Source organism: Ctenocephalides felis, unplaced genomic scaffold, assembly GCF_003426905.1.
Source record: "Ctenocephalides felis isolate EL2017-DRISC unplaced genomic scaffold, ASM342690v1 CF-g0.4_SCAFFOLD_03572, whole genome shotgun sequence".
NCBI classification, from domain to species: Eukaryota; Metazoa; Arthropoda; class Insecta; order Siphonaptera; family Pulicidae; genus Ctenocephalides; species Ctenocephalides felis.
This window is the reverse complement of record NW_020539726.1, coordinates 29937188-29955360: the sequence shown is the minus strand read 5'-3', so window position 1 is coordinate 29955360 and position 18173 is coordinate 29937188. Positions and strand designations below refer to the sequence as shown.

Genomic DNA, 18173 nt, shown 5'->3' with positions numbered 1-18173 from the left:
TTGAATTTTTATATTATTCGTAGTTTCTATAAATCCTTGAAGTTATTGAAATGGAAAATATTTTTCATGCAAAACAGATATTACAGCTGTTCAAATAATGGGATTATATCGCCAGCGAAAAAGTAAAAAAAATACCAGTCAATAAATGTATGTTAATTTTAATTAAATGAAGTTCTTCAAACACAATTATTATATGATGAGTGAAGTTACGAAAACAATATTGGTTTAGGCTTTGTTTAACATAATCTACTGTGAATATTATAGAAGTTATTAATCAGCAATTACTTCATTTCTCTAATGAAGGTTCATTTCTAAATGCTAATTACAATGACTAACCGATCATGTCATATTTGAAGTATGACTTTAATTGCATTATTGTTTTTAAATATTATACATATTATTAATGCTATTCTAAATATATAATTTATAATTTATTATTATATAAATGTGTATAATGGTTGACACTAATAAATATGTGCATCACGGGTGTTACCATATAAGTAATAATTATTATTTAAAATTGATATATGATGTATTTGTTTTTCTTAAATGACATCTTGTACAGTAGCAAATAAGTTTTACTTCAATCGCGTGTGAACCTTAAGCGCACTTTATTTTTCAACTAAATAATACTATATTTCAAAAAAATGTTTAAAAAATATCTAAAGACCATGACTTGATCGCCAAAATACAATAATTAAACCAACTAGATTATAAGTCCCAGATATGTATGATTCGATCTCAGAAGCCGCCTCATACGGCTCTGCAGCATTCCATCTCTATGTTTTCTATGAAAATCAATTCTGTTCTATGTCTTTCCACTAACAAAAATCTTGGATTACAAAAAGCGTCTATCAGATGCATGCAGATGTAGGTATGTTGGTAGGTAGATGTAGTACGTACAATCGTTAAGTGAGGCGTATTCCGACCATTCGGGCGTAGCAATTGTACTGAATACGAAATTGAACAACGCGGAATCTCAATTCTCAATACAACGCATATTGCTCTGGCTCTGTACTGTTCAATACCATTCTGTTTCCCGTTCTCTGTTCAATACTCTTGAATTAATTATCCCGATGGCGTTCGTGGAAATTCAAAGAAAACAAAATCAGGTGTATATACGCGGCTATATAATAAATCTATCGATGCGAGAGAGAATCGAATCGCGAACGCCGGTATGCCATATTAGTTTTATTTGATAAAGAAATATTGGACCGAGAAAGACTACGAGATCGTATTTTATTAGATAAATAATAGCATTTCATATCATGCAATGTTTTCTGTTATTTTATTTTGGAATCAATTCTCAGAATACAGTTATTGGAATGCTTTATATACATGTGCCCGGAGCGTTAAGAATTATTATAGAGTTCGATGAATTCACAGAATGGATTTGTGACAAAATTATAATTTGTATGTACTTCGAGATTTTTTTGAAAAAAAAACGAAATATATTCTGAATTCTCAGAATTTTTAGAATCTTTGAGACTACTAGTAGTGTATGGCACGTGACTTAAGGAAAATTGCTGGAACTTCTTGTACCGTAAAATACACGAAAAAGATTAAATAATTTCAATTAGATTATTATAAATATTGTAACTTTCATTGTTATTATTTTAATTATCAAATCAAATATAAGAGCTTATAAATTGAACGACGAGGTTAATATATATAATAAGTTCACAGAAAATCGAATGAACAGAATTTAATCAATCGGATTTAAAATGAAGTATATTGTCTAATATTTATAATAACTATATAAACTAAATTGCAAAGTTAAAATTATTTATTTAAAATTTGTAAGTGATATTTAAAACTTTAGCTAGAATTAAAATTAAATTTGAATTGTTTCCGATACTAAAAAACAGTTGAAAAAAAATTCAAAGCAATTGTTTCGTCAACTTCATCATTTTTTTCCGTAGGGTAAGTTAAATAATTGCAAAAAAATCGAAAATGAAATTTTTTATAGATCTTTACGTTTCAGAAGTTTCTGACCATTTTGGCATACCTTAGAAAAAATGGATCTATGTGTGTGTGTATGTGTGAATGTGCGGATACAAATTTTCGTTGACGATTTCGGGAACTCCGATAAAACCGACTTGAAAAATTCGAAAAAACATTCGACTCGTATTGATAAGGAGACGTGCTGATTAGTTTTTGGCGAAGGCAGGTCTGGCCGTGCCAAAAACGGTAACTCAGTTTTTAATAGAACGGATCGTTCGATTTTAGTAATCCAAAATATATTCTACTTATATTGACAAATGAAAAACTGATTAATTTTTTGGGAAGGCAGGTCCAGCGGTTATGGACTCTCAATAAAAATAATTAAAAAATGTCATTTGGCGGTCAAAAAGGTTATTGGAGGACATATAAACATCAAATTATCAGATATTTATAGAGATTTTAATAATGTGTACACATTTGGTGTAATTTTTTTTTGGGTTTTGTACCAAGATTTTAATTACGGTACGGAAGTTCCAGCAATTTGCCTTAAGGCACGATGACACGCACCCCACTAGTTTTTTTGGACAACTGCATTTTCAGTATCTCCGAAACAGTCAAACCTGCCTTTGCCAAAAATAAATCACACTTCTCTCTATCATTACAATTGAATGTTTTTTGGATTATTCAAATCGGATGCTCCGTTCTCTCAAAAACTCGATTTCTATTTTCTGCACTCTTTGCTCTTTATTTCCGTAACTGCTGGACCTGCCTTTGCCAAAAACAAATCAGCACATTTCCCTATCAATAGGAATCGAATGTTTTTTTAATCATTCCAATCGGTTGATACGAAAAATTGTATCCACACATACACATACACACAATTTTTTTTTTTTTTTAGGTATGCCAAAGTGATCAGAAATCTCTAAAACGCAAAGATATGAAGAAAATTACAATATAGATTTTTTGAACGATTGCAATAACTTACTCTATGGTAAGTTAATAAGTAGCAACGTCCTGAAATGTGGACACAATATACTTAATTTTTCTTTGGTGCACAACCCACTATGGAATTAAAATAACAAATTCGGGATCATTAATTATTAAGTCTTAGATTAAATCTTGATTTTTTATTCGAAACCTATTATGAAAACTTTGTTACTTAGATGTATACATAAATAATCGGTTTTAACACATAGCTAATATTAATATAGATGCTACAGTTATTATTAGAAAACTTTTTTTCTGCTTCATCGAGAATTTTATAACACATTCAAATATAACATTTTCGGATTCAAATTCAAATACAACATTTTCGGATTCAAGAAGATATCTCAATATTCCTCATTTCTGCAAACCTGAATATGGTTTATAAAGTAGACAAACCAAGGCATAACAAATTTGCAGTACTAGTATTTTTTTCATAAAAAATCCTATTATCTATATATGAGTTTCTAAAATTTAAGTTATTCGCCGGCAAGTCCTGTGGGCCCAACTGACAACAATCAAAAAGCTCGGATATCGATATGCGTTATGCCGTTATGCCGTTATTCCGTTATTCGGGCATATGCCACTTAAAACTCCCACGCGTCGAATAAATTCTCGACGTACAGGCATGGCTATCTACACGGGCCACATTTAAATCGGGGGCTGGTAATTAAAACAAAATATTATATTTAAAAAAGTAATAATTTTTAACCGTTTACTCGAATAAATGCCCTAGTCTATATTCTTACAATTTCCACAAAAAGAAAAATCCAAACAGATTTTGAATGACAATAAAAAATAGTTCGGGATTTTTTGCTTTCTTTCGTATATCGGTGTATGTCTTTAACATTGGCACAATCTTATGGTTTATTTGAATATAAAAATTTAAAAATTAGTGGGGTGCATGGCATCGTGCCTTAAAGCAAATTGCTGGAACTTCCCGTACAGTAACTGAAAATCTTGGTGCGGAAACAAAAAAAAAAGTTACACAAGATGTGTACACAACATTATGAAAATCTATAAAATATCTGATATTTTAATGAGCATAAGTCCAATAAACATTTTTGACCACCAAATGACAGATTTTTTAACTTATTTTAATTGAGTGTGTATAACCGCTAGACCTGCCTTCCCAAAAATCTAATTAGTTTTTCATCTTGTCAATACAATAAATGTTCTTTGCACACACACACACTTACGCACATACACACACATACGTCCATTTTTTTTAAGGTATACCAAAATGTTCAGAAACCTTTTAAGCGTAAAGATATATAAAAATTTTTATTTTCGATTTTTTGCGATTACTATAATTTGCCCTACGGGAAGTTAACTAGTGGTGCATGGCATCATGGCTTACGGCAAATTTGTGGAACATCCCGTAGCAAAATTTTTTTTTTTAAAAAAACCTTAAAATTTTTTTGAAAACTGAAAAAATGAGATTTTTGAGAATTTTAAAATTTTTGACAATTTTTTTTTATATTTTGAATTTTTATACTTTGAATTTGCTGAAAATTTTGAACTTTTTTCGAAGCAACCGTGCTACGTGACTGTTCAAAAAAATAAATATCGAAGCGCGTAAGCGCCGCATTGCAGACTAACGGATAAGCATTGTTACGGAACCCATAGAAAAGTGAAGTAAATTGATACCTTCAATTAAAATCTATATAAAATATCTGATAATTTGATGTGCATATATACGAGTGTGTTCAAAAAGTACCCGGAATTACTAATAATTAAATTTCGCGGGTCTGGAGTGTCTGATTGTCAAAATTTTTTTTTTATTGTGTTGGTATACATGCCCCTAAGTATGATGGTAGTCGCTAAGGTTCGACGTGTTTTTCTGAGGCTCGGCGATTTTTACAATGGAAGAATTGAAAAGTCAAAGAATTTGTATTAAATTTGCGTAAAAAATGAAATAAAGTGTTGCAAAGTGCAAAAATTCACCAGATATGGCTCCGTGTGACTTTTTCCTATTCCCAAAGTTGAAGAGACCCATGAAAGGACGGCGGTTTTCCTCGATTGAAGAAAATCGCTGAGAGTGCTCAAGGACATATCAAAAAGTGAATATCAAGCGTGCTTCGAAAATTGGAAAAAACGCTGGCATAAGTGTATTATATCTGGGGGGGACTACTTTGAAGGGGACCACATTAATGTAGACGAATAAATAAATATTTTTTTGAAAAAACGAAAATTCCGGGTACTTTTTGAACAGACCTCGTATATAATCAATAATCATTTCTGATCGCCAAATGTAATTTTTGCATACTTTTTTCACTTTATCTCCTTTGCCAATATTCATATTTCTCAATGCAAATAAAATGTTTTTTGAATCATTCAAATCGAACACTCCGTTCTCTCAAAAGACCAATATACTATTTTTGGCACTTTTTACCCCGTATCTCCAAAACTGCTGGACCTGCTTTGCCAAAAACTAATCAGCTCGTCTCCTTATTAATACAAATCGAATGTTTTTTGAAATATTTAAATTGGTTGATTCGTGTTCCCCAAATCGTCGACGAAAATTTGTTTCCGCTCACACACATATACATATTTTTTATAAGATATGCTGAAGTGCTCAGAAACCTTGAAACGTAAAGATATGCAAAAAATTTCATTTTCAACTTTTTTGCGATTACTTTAACTTATCCTACGGAATAATAATAATATCCTACAAAGCAATATTATATCTTATTACCTTTTCATTTTGTGTAAACATATATACAGAACAAACAAATATGAGCACTTATGTTATGTTAGATCTATAAAATATAAGCGACAAAATTTATAATAATCATCGATCAGTTTTCATTGAATATTTATAATTTTTATTCTTTAAGACACAATCCATGCACCACTGGTTATAGTGAATCACAGATTCACTGTATTTTTTTCGCGCACTATTGAGAGTAAACCATTTCCAGTATTACTCTATATCTATTTTTTTTTTTCAAAAAAAAAGTACCAGCTTTAATACTAATATACCTATAGCGGCTTGTATTTTTTACGATTGCCAATACCGGCGTGTATCTACGGCCTGAAGTGTATTCTGAATATTAAAACGAATGCCGTAAAAATCGGAGCCCGAGGGGATGTTGTGGAGGTTATGGGTTGATTTCAAATTGTATATAGATACCTACATGATGTATAATTTCCGTACAGAAAAAATCATTTTCAAAAAATATATGGAAAAATATAAATGTGATATTCCTTCAAAATATGAAGTATCATGTATAACGATCTAAATTAAGTTAGTGTTACGGAGTTTTCCGGAATGGACTCGAAAACTACTGAACCGATTTTAAATTTTATTGACCCACCGCAAAGATTTATATCCGGATTAGGTAATATTAAAAATGTCAATTCATATTTTGGAATTGCAATATTACGTTTGTTAAAATGAAAAAAATTCAAATAGTTTTGGCCTATTCAAGAAAAACCAAATAACTTCTAACTCATAACGTTATTTCATAAAGAACAAAAATAATATAACAAAAGATATCGGACTTTATTTTTTAAACTAGTTGGTATTGATATTTTGCCTTGATGCAAGCTACATGAACTTCCCGATTTGTGTAAATAATCGACTTAATCAATAAAAAATTAATTAATTTATGAGTAATTGAAAGTATTGCGAAGGGATTTATTACACATAATTAAAAACGAACAAACACTTGGAGTATTTTCTAAAAGCAAACTTTCAAAAATTAACAATTTTTATAATAGAGCCAGTTTCCGTAGGATTTTAATGGGTTAGTATGTTCATCAAGACCAAGTACTCTATCGTTATACCAAAGTAAATGGTATAATTTCAATTTGAACAAACGACAGAAAAACTATTTATTTTCTGAAACTTTGATAAATTTTTAAACTTAATCTACTTGTCGTAAGGCCGTAATATTTCAGTAAGTTCTGTAAGACCATGATATATATCGCCAAAAAAAAGTTCCATAGAAATCGGCTTAAGTTTTTTTTTCAACAGTTAATCAGTATCATTTCCAATTAATATCTTTCGCACAGTTTTTGATTTTTTAAAATCGATTCGGAAGTATGGGTTTAAATGTGGACGAAAAGTTTAACACTTTTTTTTCAAATTACAAAGAAACGGCTCTGTAGATCGTCTCACAAAACAGACAAACTATAGTCCTCATTGAGATACAATAAATGACTTTTAAACTTCTGAAATCGGTTCAGGTATTTTGAGATAACGTCGATGAAAGGTCTAATTTTGGCAAAGGTTAAACCAATTGTCGTAGGGCCGTAATATTTTAGTATGATCTAAAACACTATGGTATCTTCTACCGCCAAAAAAATAATGGTAAAAATTGTCGAAAAAAATTTTTAACACTTTATTACAAGAAAACGGCCCGGCCGATCTTTACCAAAAACTTATCAGGTCGATTCCCAACCAATATCTTTCGAACGATTTTTGAATTTTCAAAATCGATTCAGAATTGCGTGCTAAAACGTGGACGAATTTTTTTTCACTTTTCTGCTATTTGCGAAGAAACGGTTTGGCCGATCGTCGTACAAAATTGATAGACGCTAGTCCTCATCGAGATACATCGAATGGCTTTAAAAATTTTGAAATCAGTGGAGCCGTTTTTGAGAAAACGTCGATTTAGGCAAAAAATATGTTCACGCACACGCACACACACACTTTATTTTTATTTGGTCATACTTTATTCAAATTTGGTCTCATTTGTTTCAGAATGGCTTGAATCGTCGAGAAAACATAAAATTAGCGAATCGGATTTTTGTGAAAACATAAACTTCTTCTTGGGGAAGTTAAAAATATATGCGTCAAAAACAAGAAAATTTATTATCCTACAGGAGGTTAATAATTATATATAGAGTAACATAATATAATTAATTTTATAATAATAATTAAAGCGACCTTGAATTTTATATGTTCTTTTTAATTTTAATACATTAAAAAATTAACTTAATCCCAGAAACGCCATTAGACGCTAAAGAACAAACAAACTTTTTAGAAATCTTTTCAAAGTGTTCAGTCCAAAACATTGTAATGATATATTATTCCCATCATTTAGAGAGCAATTTCATTAAATTGCTTCAGTATTTTGATTAATTTTATTACAGGAACCTGATAAAAGTAATTAAGTTAATTGCACAGCAGCCATATAACAGTTTGTGTAGTAATTACTCTGCGCCAGTAGACGATGCAGTGAAATGTCAATAATTCTATTTTGCACCTATAATATTATATATTGGATTGGAAATAACTTTTAAATGGGGTGAAGTGCTTAATTGAATCTAATTAAATTAAATTAAGACAATTAACACAGCAACTTATAATAATATTAGACGCAATTGCATCTTTTGCTCTAGAGATTCACGATGAGGCGGTTGACTATGATAATAAAATATTGGCATTTTGACAAATATATTATATAAATATATTATTTAAATGTATTATGTTATTTAAATATATTATGTAAATGTATCTATATCTAGGAAAATCTCGACATTGTCTAAATATTCAAATACACTTCATTTAATTTTTATCTCCGTTTTTCCTCAAACAAAAGCCATAATTTATTATCGACGATTTCGAATGCGGTTGTAGTAGGGTAGGTATTATTCAGTCAGAGAAAGAAGCAAAATTAATCAAATAGACATTCGATCGTTTAAAATCCGCAACTCAACTCGAATGAGAATGATTAATCGCACATGCCAATGCCAATGCCATTGTGAGAAGTAAAAGTAGCTCAAAAGTTAGAGAAGAGATGGATATTATTGGCGAAATTGAGCTATTATGATGAAAGAATCGTTTAACCTAGAATAATTTAACCTAGTTATTGAAAATACTTATTTTTAGCCAAATTAAATTATATGGGTTTATAATATTTCAATAAAGCATATCATAAAGATTAATTTGAAAATAAATCTTATTTTACTAGAAAACTAATAATTTTATATTGAAAAGATAGTCGTCGTAACAGATGATTTATACTGATTCCAAAATAGGAAAAAAGATGAAGTACGTTTGTTCTAACAAGTTTCCATTATTGCTTTCAGTAAGCATATTGATATGATCAGTAAACCACATTGCTTTCAAAGAGTTGAAATCGTCACACACAAATACAACCAACATTTTTTTCTAAAGTGTGCCAAAATGTTCAGAAACTTTAGAGGCGTAAAAATATATATATATATATATATATATATATATAAAATATGTATGTATGGATACAATGTTTCGATTACGATTTCAGGCGCACGGATCAACCGATTTGAATAGTTCACTGATTAATTTTTAGCAACGGCAGGTACAGTTGTTTCGGAGATACGGAACAAATAGAAAATAAAAATCGAGTTTTTGAGAGAACAGAACATCCGATTTGAATGATTCAAAGAGCATCCAATTCGTAATGACGGGGAGAAATGGTGATTAGTTTTTTGCAAAGGCAAGTTCAACCGTTTTAAGAAACCAAACTAATTGTGCAAAATTGAGCAGTTTTTCAAAAACTAGGCATCCGATTTGAATAATTCAAAACAACTTTCTGCTTGTGTTGACAAAACAATTGCTTTTGTGAAAAATATATTTTTCATTTATTTTTCAATTTCAAAAAAAAAAAATTTTCTTTAGTATCGAAAATAATTCTGATTTTAATTTTAATTCTAGCTAAAGCTCTAAAGCTCACATATACGCTGTAAATGAATAATCTTAACTTATTTAATCTTAACAATTTGGCTTATATGATTCTTATAAATATTAGACAATATCCTTCATTTTAAATCGATTGATTAAGTTTTGTTCTTTCTTCTTTCTGAAAACATATATGAGTTACCGTATTTATAATAATGTATTGAAAAACATTTAGTATTCCTCGAATAATTTATTAGGGTACCGAAAGTTCCAGCAATTTGCTTCAAGGCACTATGCCATGCACCACTAGTTTTTACTTGATTTAGTAGATAATAGTTATGGCACGTATTCAATTTTAGTTTTTAGAAATATAATCAGTGTATAAGGATATATTAATTTCAAAAATATTACTAAATAAAACATTACTAAATAAAAATAAATACAACATGTAACTAACACTCGTGATGCAAACATTTAATAGTGTCAATCATTATGCACATGTATATAATGATAAATTATAAATAATATGTTTATAATAGCATTAAAAATATGTATAATATTTGACAACAATAATGTAATTTAAGTCATACCTCAAATATGACATGATCGGTTTGTCATTGTAATTAGCATTTAGAAATGAACCTTCATAAGAGGAATGAAGTAATTGTTGATTAATAAATTCTATAATATTCGTTCACACAGTGCATTATGTTAAACAACGCCTAAACAAATTTTGTTTTCGCAACTTCACTCATGTAATTAAGGTAAACATACATTCATTGACTGCTTGTATTGTTTTTACTTTTTCGCGATATAATCTCATTTTTAAACAGCTGTAATATCTGTCTTGCCTAAAAAATATTTTCCATTTTATTAACTTCAAATATTTATAGAAACTACAAATAATATAGAAATAATTTCTAAGGAACAGGGTAAAATATTATTCTGATTCAGGCATATTTCATTAAACCAAGATTTGTACTACGATGTAACTTTATAATGTTAATTTATCTATGGCTATTTCCTTGTTGATATTGGTGAGCATACAACGTTGATGCCAGCACGCATACAACAACAGATCTCTATTCACATACGCGACGACTAATCACAATCGACCCGTATAGAAATGAAATCATCGAGAGCGAATGACGAATCATTGGCACTCGACTCTTATCTTATCTTATCTGCCGTAACGCACTTTCGTTGCATTTGTACAGATTTAAACCCTAGTCGCGCCTAAAGAAGTTTTACTGCAAAAAAAAAAATTCAGAATGTCCTCCGGTTTTCTTGCTAAAATGCAAACGCATTACTTTTTAATGACTATCGAATCGTGTCCGTTTGAAAAATATATTGAAACAACATTAAAAACAGATTTGCGCAATAACAAAAACACTTTCAAAGCTAGTGTTTCAAAGCATATTTATCATCTAACAGCTTCCAATACAATTCTCAGAATCCATCATCGTGAAATATCTATAAAAATGATTTTCAAACATTTCATATCGTACAACGTCGCTCGGACGTGTGCAAGTGTTCTTCAAATAAAAATCGCTCAAGCACAGATTGCAGGAAGTGCCGCTCCGTCGACAGCTCGCAGCTCATAGAGAAAAGGCGGCTGTTGCAGCAGCAGCAGCAGCAGCAGGAGCAGCAACTCGGAGAAGCGTTCGAATGAATAAAATTTTGACAAATAGAACGGAAATGGATTAGACACGACTGATTGATCGATGCAAGAGGAGGAAATAGTAGAAATTTTCTTCTTTGCTTGGAAGAACCATTTGTATAAATTTTATACGAGTTATAGAAATGAATGGAATATTTTTCAACGTGGAACGTATGATTCAATCTTGAACGAACTATGAAAAGTTGTTTTAGTTTTTGATGTGAAACTTCTTTAGGCGCGACTAGGGTGCAAATACGTACAAATACAACGGAAGTGCGTTACGGCAGATAAGATAAGATAATAGTCAAATGCCAATGTTTCGTCATATCCTCTCGATAATATCATTACTATACATGTTGATTGTGATTAGTCGTCGCGTATGTGAATAGAGATCTGTCGTTGTATGCGTACTGATATCAACAATTTCCTTTTCCTCTATTTATTAAATTATTTCCTTTCGGCATAATAAAATACACATTTTAAAGTTACATCGTAGTACAAATGTTGATTTAATGAAAAATGCTTGAATCAGAAAAATATTTTACACTGTTCCTTGAAAATAATAAAACAAATTAAACATTTGTGCCGTATTTCTATATTATTCGTAGTTTCTATAAATCTTTGAAGTTATTGAAATGGAAAATATTTTTAGGCAAAACAGATATTACAGCTGTTCAAAGAATAAGGTTATATCGCCAGCGTCCAGCGAAAAAGTAAAAAATACCATCAATCAATGAATGTATGTTAATTTTAATTACATGAAGTTCTTCAAACATAATTATTACATGATGAATGAAGTTGCGAAAACAATATTTGTTTAGGCGTTGTTTAACATAATCCACTGTGTGAACGAATATTATAGAAGTTATTAATCAGCAATACTTAATTTCTCTAATGAAGGTTCATTCCTAAATGCTAATTACAATGACAAACCGATCATATCATATTTGAAGTATGGCTTCACCTAAATTATTCGTTTTATATATTTTACATATTTTTAATACTATTATAAATATATAATTTATAATTTATCATTATATAAATGTGTATAATGGTTGACACTAATAAATGTGTGCGTCACGATTGTTACCATATTACTAATAAACATTATTCAAACTTGTTATATGATGTATACATTTTTAACTTAAATGCCATCTCGTACAATAGCAAAAATGTTTTACTTCAATCGCGTGTGAACCTTACGTGCACACTTTTTCATTAGTCTTTTAGTAATAGGATGAAATAGAACTTAATGATCCGCGGGTAAAAAGGTTTACGATCAATATCTCAAACCAATAAAGTTGATAATTTTTTAACAACAATATTTGCAATATAATAAAGGAGAAAAGATATATAACTACCACGATTACGATGTAGCTATCAGGAGATACGAGACACTGTTAGGAATGTTGTTTATTTTACAAAATCTCAATATAATTTTTAAGTTAATATATATTCAATTGTTTATAAGGTGTATTGTTAACTTTAAGTTGAGTTCAGCAGTATTTTATGTTATTTAAGTATAAAATCTTACACGTGGGTAAGGTAAAAAAACAACTAAACATTTGCCCTGGCAAAGATGTAAACAATGAAAAATAGTAAATAAAAAATTTAAAAATTTTCATACAATAAAAAAATCTGTGTTTTTAAAAAAGTCACATTTTTTTATAATTTTCAAACATCTAATTCGCCGTCTAATGGACGAACGATATCAAGGAACCAATAGAACTGTAAACAAAATTGATACAAAATTTCCATAAAATATCTGATAATTTGATGTGCATATGTCTATCCATCATTTTTGACCTTCGAATGGCATTTTTTTCACTTCTTTTACTATTTCTCCAAAACAGCTTGACCTTCCTTCGCAAAAATTCAATCAGTTCTTCATCCTGTCAATATAAGTAAAATGTTTTTCAAATTATTAAAAACGGACGCTCCGTTCTTTTAAAAACTGATTTATTGTTGTCGACACTTTTTGCCCAGTATTTTGGGAACGGTTAGATCTGCCTTTGCTAAAAACTAATCTGAACGTCCCCTTATCAATACGAATCGAATGCTTTCAGAACCATTCAAATCAGTTCATTTTTGCGCCCAAAATCGTGGACAAAAAATTGCATCCAAACATACACACACACACTAACATCAATATTTTCTGATGTATGCCAAAATGTTCAGAAATCTTTGAAACGTAAAGATATGCAAACATTTTCATTTTTGATTTTTTCGCAATTACTATAACATTTTAACGAGAATTTAAAAATCACACATTTTAAAATTTAAAATTGCGGTACAAAAAGTTTCAGCGAAACGAAAAGACTCGATGTCGTGCATCACTAGATCGATGGTCTCCAACATGTCATAGAGCATAATGCGAATTTCTGGTAATTTATACTCGCCCTTTGGGACGATAAATATGTTTAAAGTTAATAATAGATGTTGAATTTATATTGAACATGTAGATTTTATCCCATAAAACATATTTGCAACTCGTCTTATGTCTAATGCGACTAAAATCAACTATTCACAATATCTCTCTCTGAGCATGTTTCTTTACTGTAAATATTGTAGTGTTTTCTGGAACACAATTCCGACTGAGGTTTTATTTCCATCAGTGGCGGGCTTTGGCGGCGGTGTGGCGGTGTGGCGGTCTGGAGGTCTGTCGGTCGGAGGTCTTAAGTGACAGAGTGAGTGCATAAGCCGGTTACCTAATGCACACAACTTGTCCGTCCGTATAACTGACGTGCAATCTCGTACTGAGATGCTCTCTTACATTTTAAATTTGCTCTCTTTATCGAGGTAGCAATTCAGTGATTTCATACAGTACAGTATAAGCTGATGATTTGATATTTTATATATACTCGGAGTCAGTGTTAGATGTACATATTTTTGTAAGATATAATACACGTGGCAGAGGATTGTTTTGAAGGATAATCCATATTTAATTTAGTTATCTTGTATATTGAAACCAGTTTTTGTAGACCAATAATATTTCAGGAACCTAATCGATATCAAAAAGAAAAGTTACATTAAAAATCATCAAAACACATTTTCTGCAATTAATGACTTCCCGGCCGATCTTTACCAAAAATTATCACGATTTTCAACCAATGTTTTTGAAGGGTTTCTATAATTGCAAAGTCGATTGGCCATTTTTGATGACTTTTTACATATAATTGCCAAAATATTTACTTAATGTTACTTAAATATATTGCTGAATAAAAAAAAATTGACGATTTTTTTACAACTCTGTGCCAATTTCAAAGAAATGGCTCAGCCAGTCGCAAAACTAGTTACGCAAGTACTTATCCAATTTATTTAGCTCCTTATCTCAAAATTGGCTGAACCTGTCATTGCTAAAAACTAGTAACCACTTTTCACTATTATTACAAATTGAATATTTTTTGAATCATTCAAATCGGATGCTCCGCGCTTTCAACAACTGGATTTCTATTTTCTGCACTCTTCGCTCCGTATCTCCAAAACGGTTGGACCATCAGTAGAAATCAAATCGTGGACGAAAAAATTGTATCCACATACAACACACACATCCAATTTTTCTGAGGTATGCCAAAATGCTCAGAAACTTTCCAAACGTGAAGATATGCAAAAAAATTCATTTTCAATTTTGGGGTGAGTTAAAATTTAAGTTAACAAATACCTCAATTTGAAAATGCAAAATACTATATTTTTAATAAATATGAGTAATATAATTAAATCTGAAAAATAGATAGATATAAACGTATATATTATATTAAAATTTACTAATAACTTTAAGAAAAACAATTTTCCAATTTCTTAATAGGAATTTGCTAAATTCTATTATCATATTAAATAGAAATGATATGGTAATATAACTATAAATGTTTTAATGTTTTAATAAATGAAAGTTTTACTACAGTTTAATAAATATCCCATTGGGAAACACTAAATTTTTACTAGAAATTATGAATTCTGAAAAAACATAATTATTAATATCATAATTAGAAAATGTTGCCAATGTGAGATTGCTACCAAAACAAATGTTAGTTTAACTGTTCTAAAATATTTATGTTTAAAAATCAATATTATTATTACCATATGAATTATATATTTCTTCTACTATTTTTTGTTTAACTACTACTTTTAACAAAATTAAACAGTGAAATATAAAACAATAACGTTTTTCTATATTTCTATGCATTAATAGAGTTTTCACAATCAACAAATAATATCTTTATCAAACACAGCACTATTATCAAAGGTCCTGTTTTAATTATCTTAAAAGCAGGAAATTGTCGAAATGACCAAATAATTTATTCCTTTGTCAAATTTACAAAGCGTAATATGTAAAAGCATCAGATAAAATTTAACGCGCTTTCTATGTTATCGTTATTGTGGCAATTCATTTGATAAAATTAATGGCAATGAATACATTGTTCTAGTTGTTACGCAACATAAACATGTTCTATGGATAACAATATATATGTATATACATCGACGTTTTCAAATTACCAGGAAAATTGATAGGAAATTTCATTAAAAATACTTTCATTAAAAAACTGACAGCGTCGCACGACTTAAGGCGAAAACTTACTTCTCTTACTCTACTCATATTTTTTTATTGTTTTTTTTTATTTTTTTTATTTTTTTATTTTTGAACAGCAATCAGAACCTAATAGTCCTATAAGTTTTAGTGCTAATTTTGCCTTAATCCTAGACTGTTTGACAGATGGCAACCTAAACAGTTGTCACATCTCTGTATGATATATTATTATTAGGGGAAAGTCCCTAAGTGGCGGACACCTAAGGTTATTTATAAATAAATCAAAATATATTTTACGAAATGTTTATTAAATTATGATTTATGTTAGATAACAACGTTAAAAATCAAACTAAAATAACAAAACCGCAATCTTTGCTTAGAAATTATTAATACTATCAATATCAATCAAACTTTGCTATCAAAAAATATGTTTTTAAAAAGCGGCACCCAGTACCGAACATTTCGAAATAACCTGCATTGATCACATATTTAACCATCTCCACACCCTGTAATGCCTGCACATGTGTCTTTGACGAATATTCTTATATATTGCAAAAAAAGTCACTATTCATCCACCCTTTTGGCTGGGCCACACCGATGCTCTCAGCTGGTGCATTTTTAACCTTTTCATTTTTTGACTCGCAAATACGTAAAATTGAGGTATGTAGTGATCGTTAGCACTCATAGAGAACAAAATTGAATAATTGGAATAAATTACGTAAATTCTCACAAGAAATATCAATATGTCTACTTCTGGCACTAAGTGATGGTTGAAAGATCTAATAATATTCTACTATTTTACGGATAACAATCAAGTACAACTTTTATCTTTGCAGGCCACTTAAATGTAAATGCATAAATATGCTAGATTTACTTCCATTGATATTTAGGTGACGTCGTGATTTTGCGCCTAAAACAGAAAAGGGTTGCTCTCGCCGTGGCCGTGTGCGTCACAGGCGAGTCCTGGCGCGTGCTTCTGTACTTGTATGTCCCCAGTGCCCCTTTCACTTGTAGTTTGAAGTAAAAAGATTTATACTGGCTTTAAATAATTCGTGTTAAATAGAGCGTCCGGTGGTTGGCGCAGACCGGCTTTCCCCTACAATTTCTGTAATAGGGCGAGTATTTTTAATGGTGCAGCAATGCCGGCTGAGGGCTAATTTCACTTGAAAACATATTGCTATCTATATATCCAAGTGAAATCCGTTGTCACTGATGCCTGACAACAGAGGCTGCTCGAAGTGGGTATCGAACCCGGAACCTCTGATTCAGGTCCCATCGCTCTTAACCGCTCACCTACAAACGAACCCTGACTTAAAATATTATCATTTAAAAATTCCATATTTTACTTGTTTTTGAGCTAATGATGGCACACCTTTTTAGTCGTGGATCTTCAAGCCCTGCTATACCCTACACAATGAATTTGACAATCGTTGTATTCCACATCCAGAATGTGTTTCAGTTCAGCTCACGGAATTATCTCGTTGTTGTTTTTGTTCTATGTATCTTCCTACAATCCTGCAATCCTACCTCTACTCCTACTGGCGCGTTTGATGAAGTGTCCCTAATATATCAACGCTTGTACACACTGCTATACTAAAACGCAATTCTGGGCCGAAACACTAAATTAAGACATTTCTGCACAGGCTCACACACGAAACACGCGCTTATTCGAAATCGATTAGACCAAAGAGATTAGTCTTGTAATAAGGAGAAAGCAATCCTTGATTTACTCGGTGAGAGATATTTGAGGAAATATTAAGTGGTGGATAGACTCGGTTATTAGATTCAGAATATAGTTATTATTAAATAAATTGGTAATTTTTTTCTGGTAATTTTTGAGAAGCGGTTTGATGAAATCATACCATTATGATAAGTCCTCATATAGTTTCATCAAATGGCTTGTAAAATTTTGAAATAGGTGCAATTGTTAATAAGGAAACGCCAACTCAAAATCATATTTATTAATGATTGGAAAATGACACTAATAACTATAGAGTAGCGCAGAGCACGAAGGAATTTGTGCTCTCTAATTTAAATTTAAGCAATTATATTTTGAAAACCAAACAAATTATATCACCACAAATAACACATATAAAACAAGCAACTATCTGATAATTTGAACATAGGCACGGGACCCATAGATAAGTAATCTAGCGGATACAAACTTTCGTCGTAGGTTTCGGGAACATCGATCACCCGATTTAAATAATTCAAAAAACATTCGATTCGTATTGATAAGGAGACGTACTGATTAGTTTTTTTTTTTGCAGGCAGATCTAGCCGATAGTATGGGGCAAAAAGTGCCAAAAACGGTAACTCAGTTTTTAAGAGAACGTAACGTCCGATTTTAATAATTCAAAAAACATTTTACTTGTATTGTTAAAAAACTGATTGAATTTTTAGGGAGCCAGGTGCAGCGGTTATGGAATCTCAATAAAAATAACTTA

The 18173-nt window shown here is 30.6% G+C and overlaps 1 protein-coding gene across 1 annotated transcript in view; it reads left to right on the top strand.

Annotated features, from left to right (window-relative positions):
• Positions 1-18173, top strand: part of LOC113388360 — a 159853-nt gene that overhangs the window by 127088 nt on the left and 14592 nt on the right. The gene's annotated exons all lie outside the window — the stretch shown is intronic.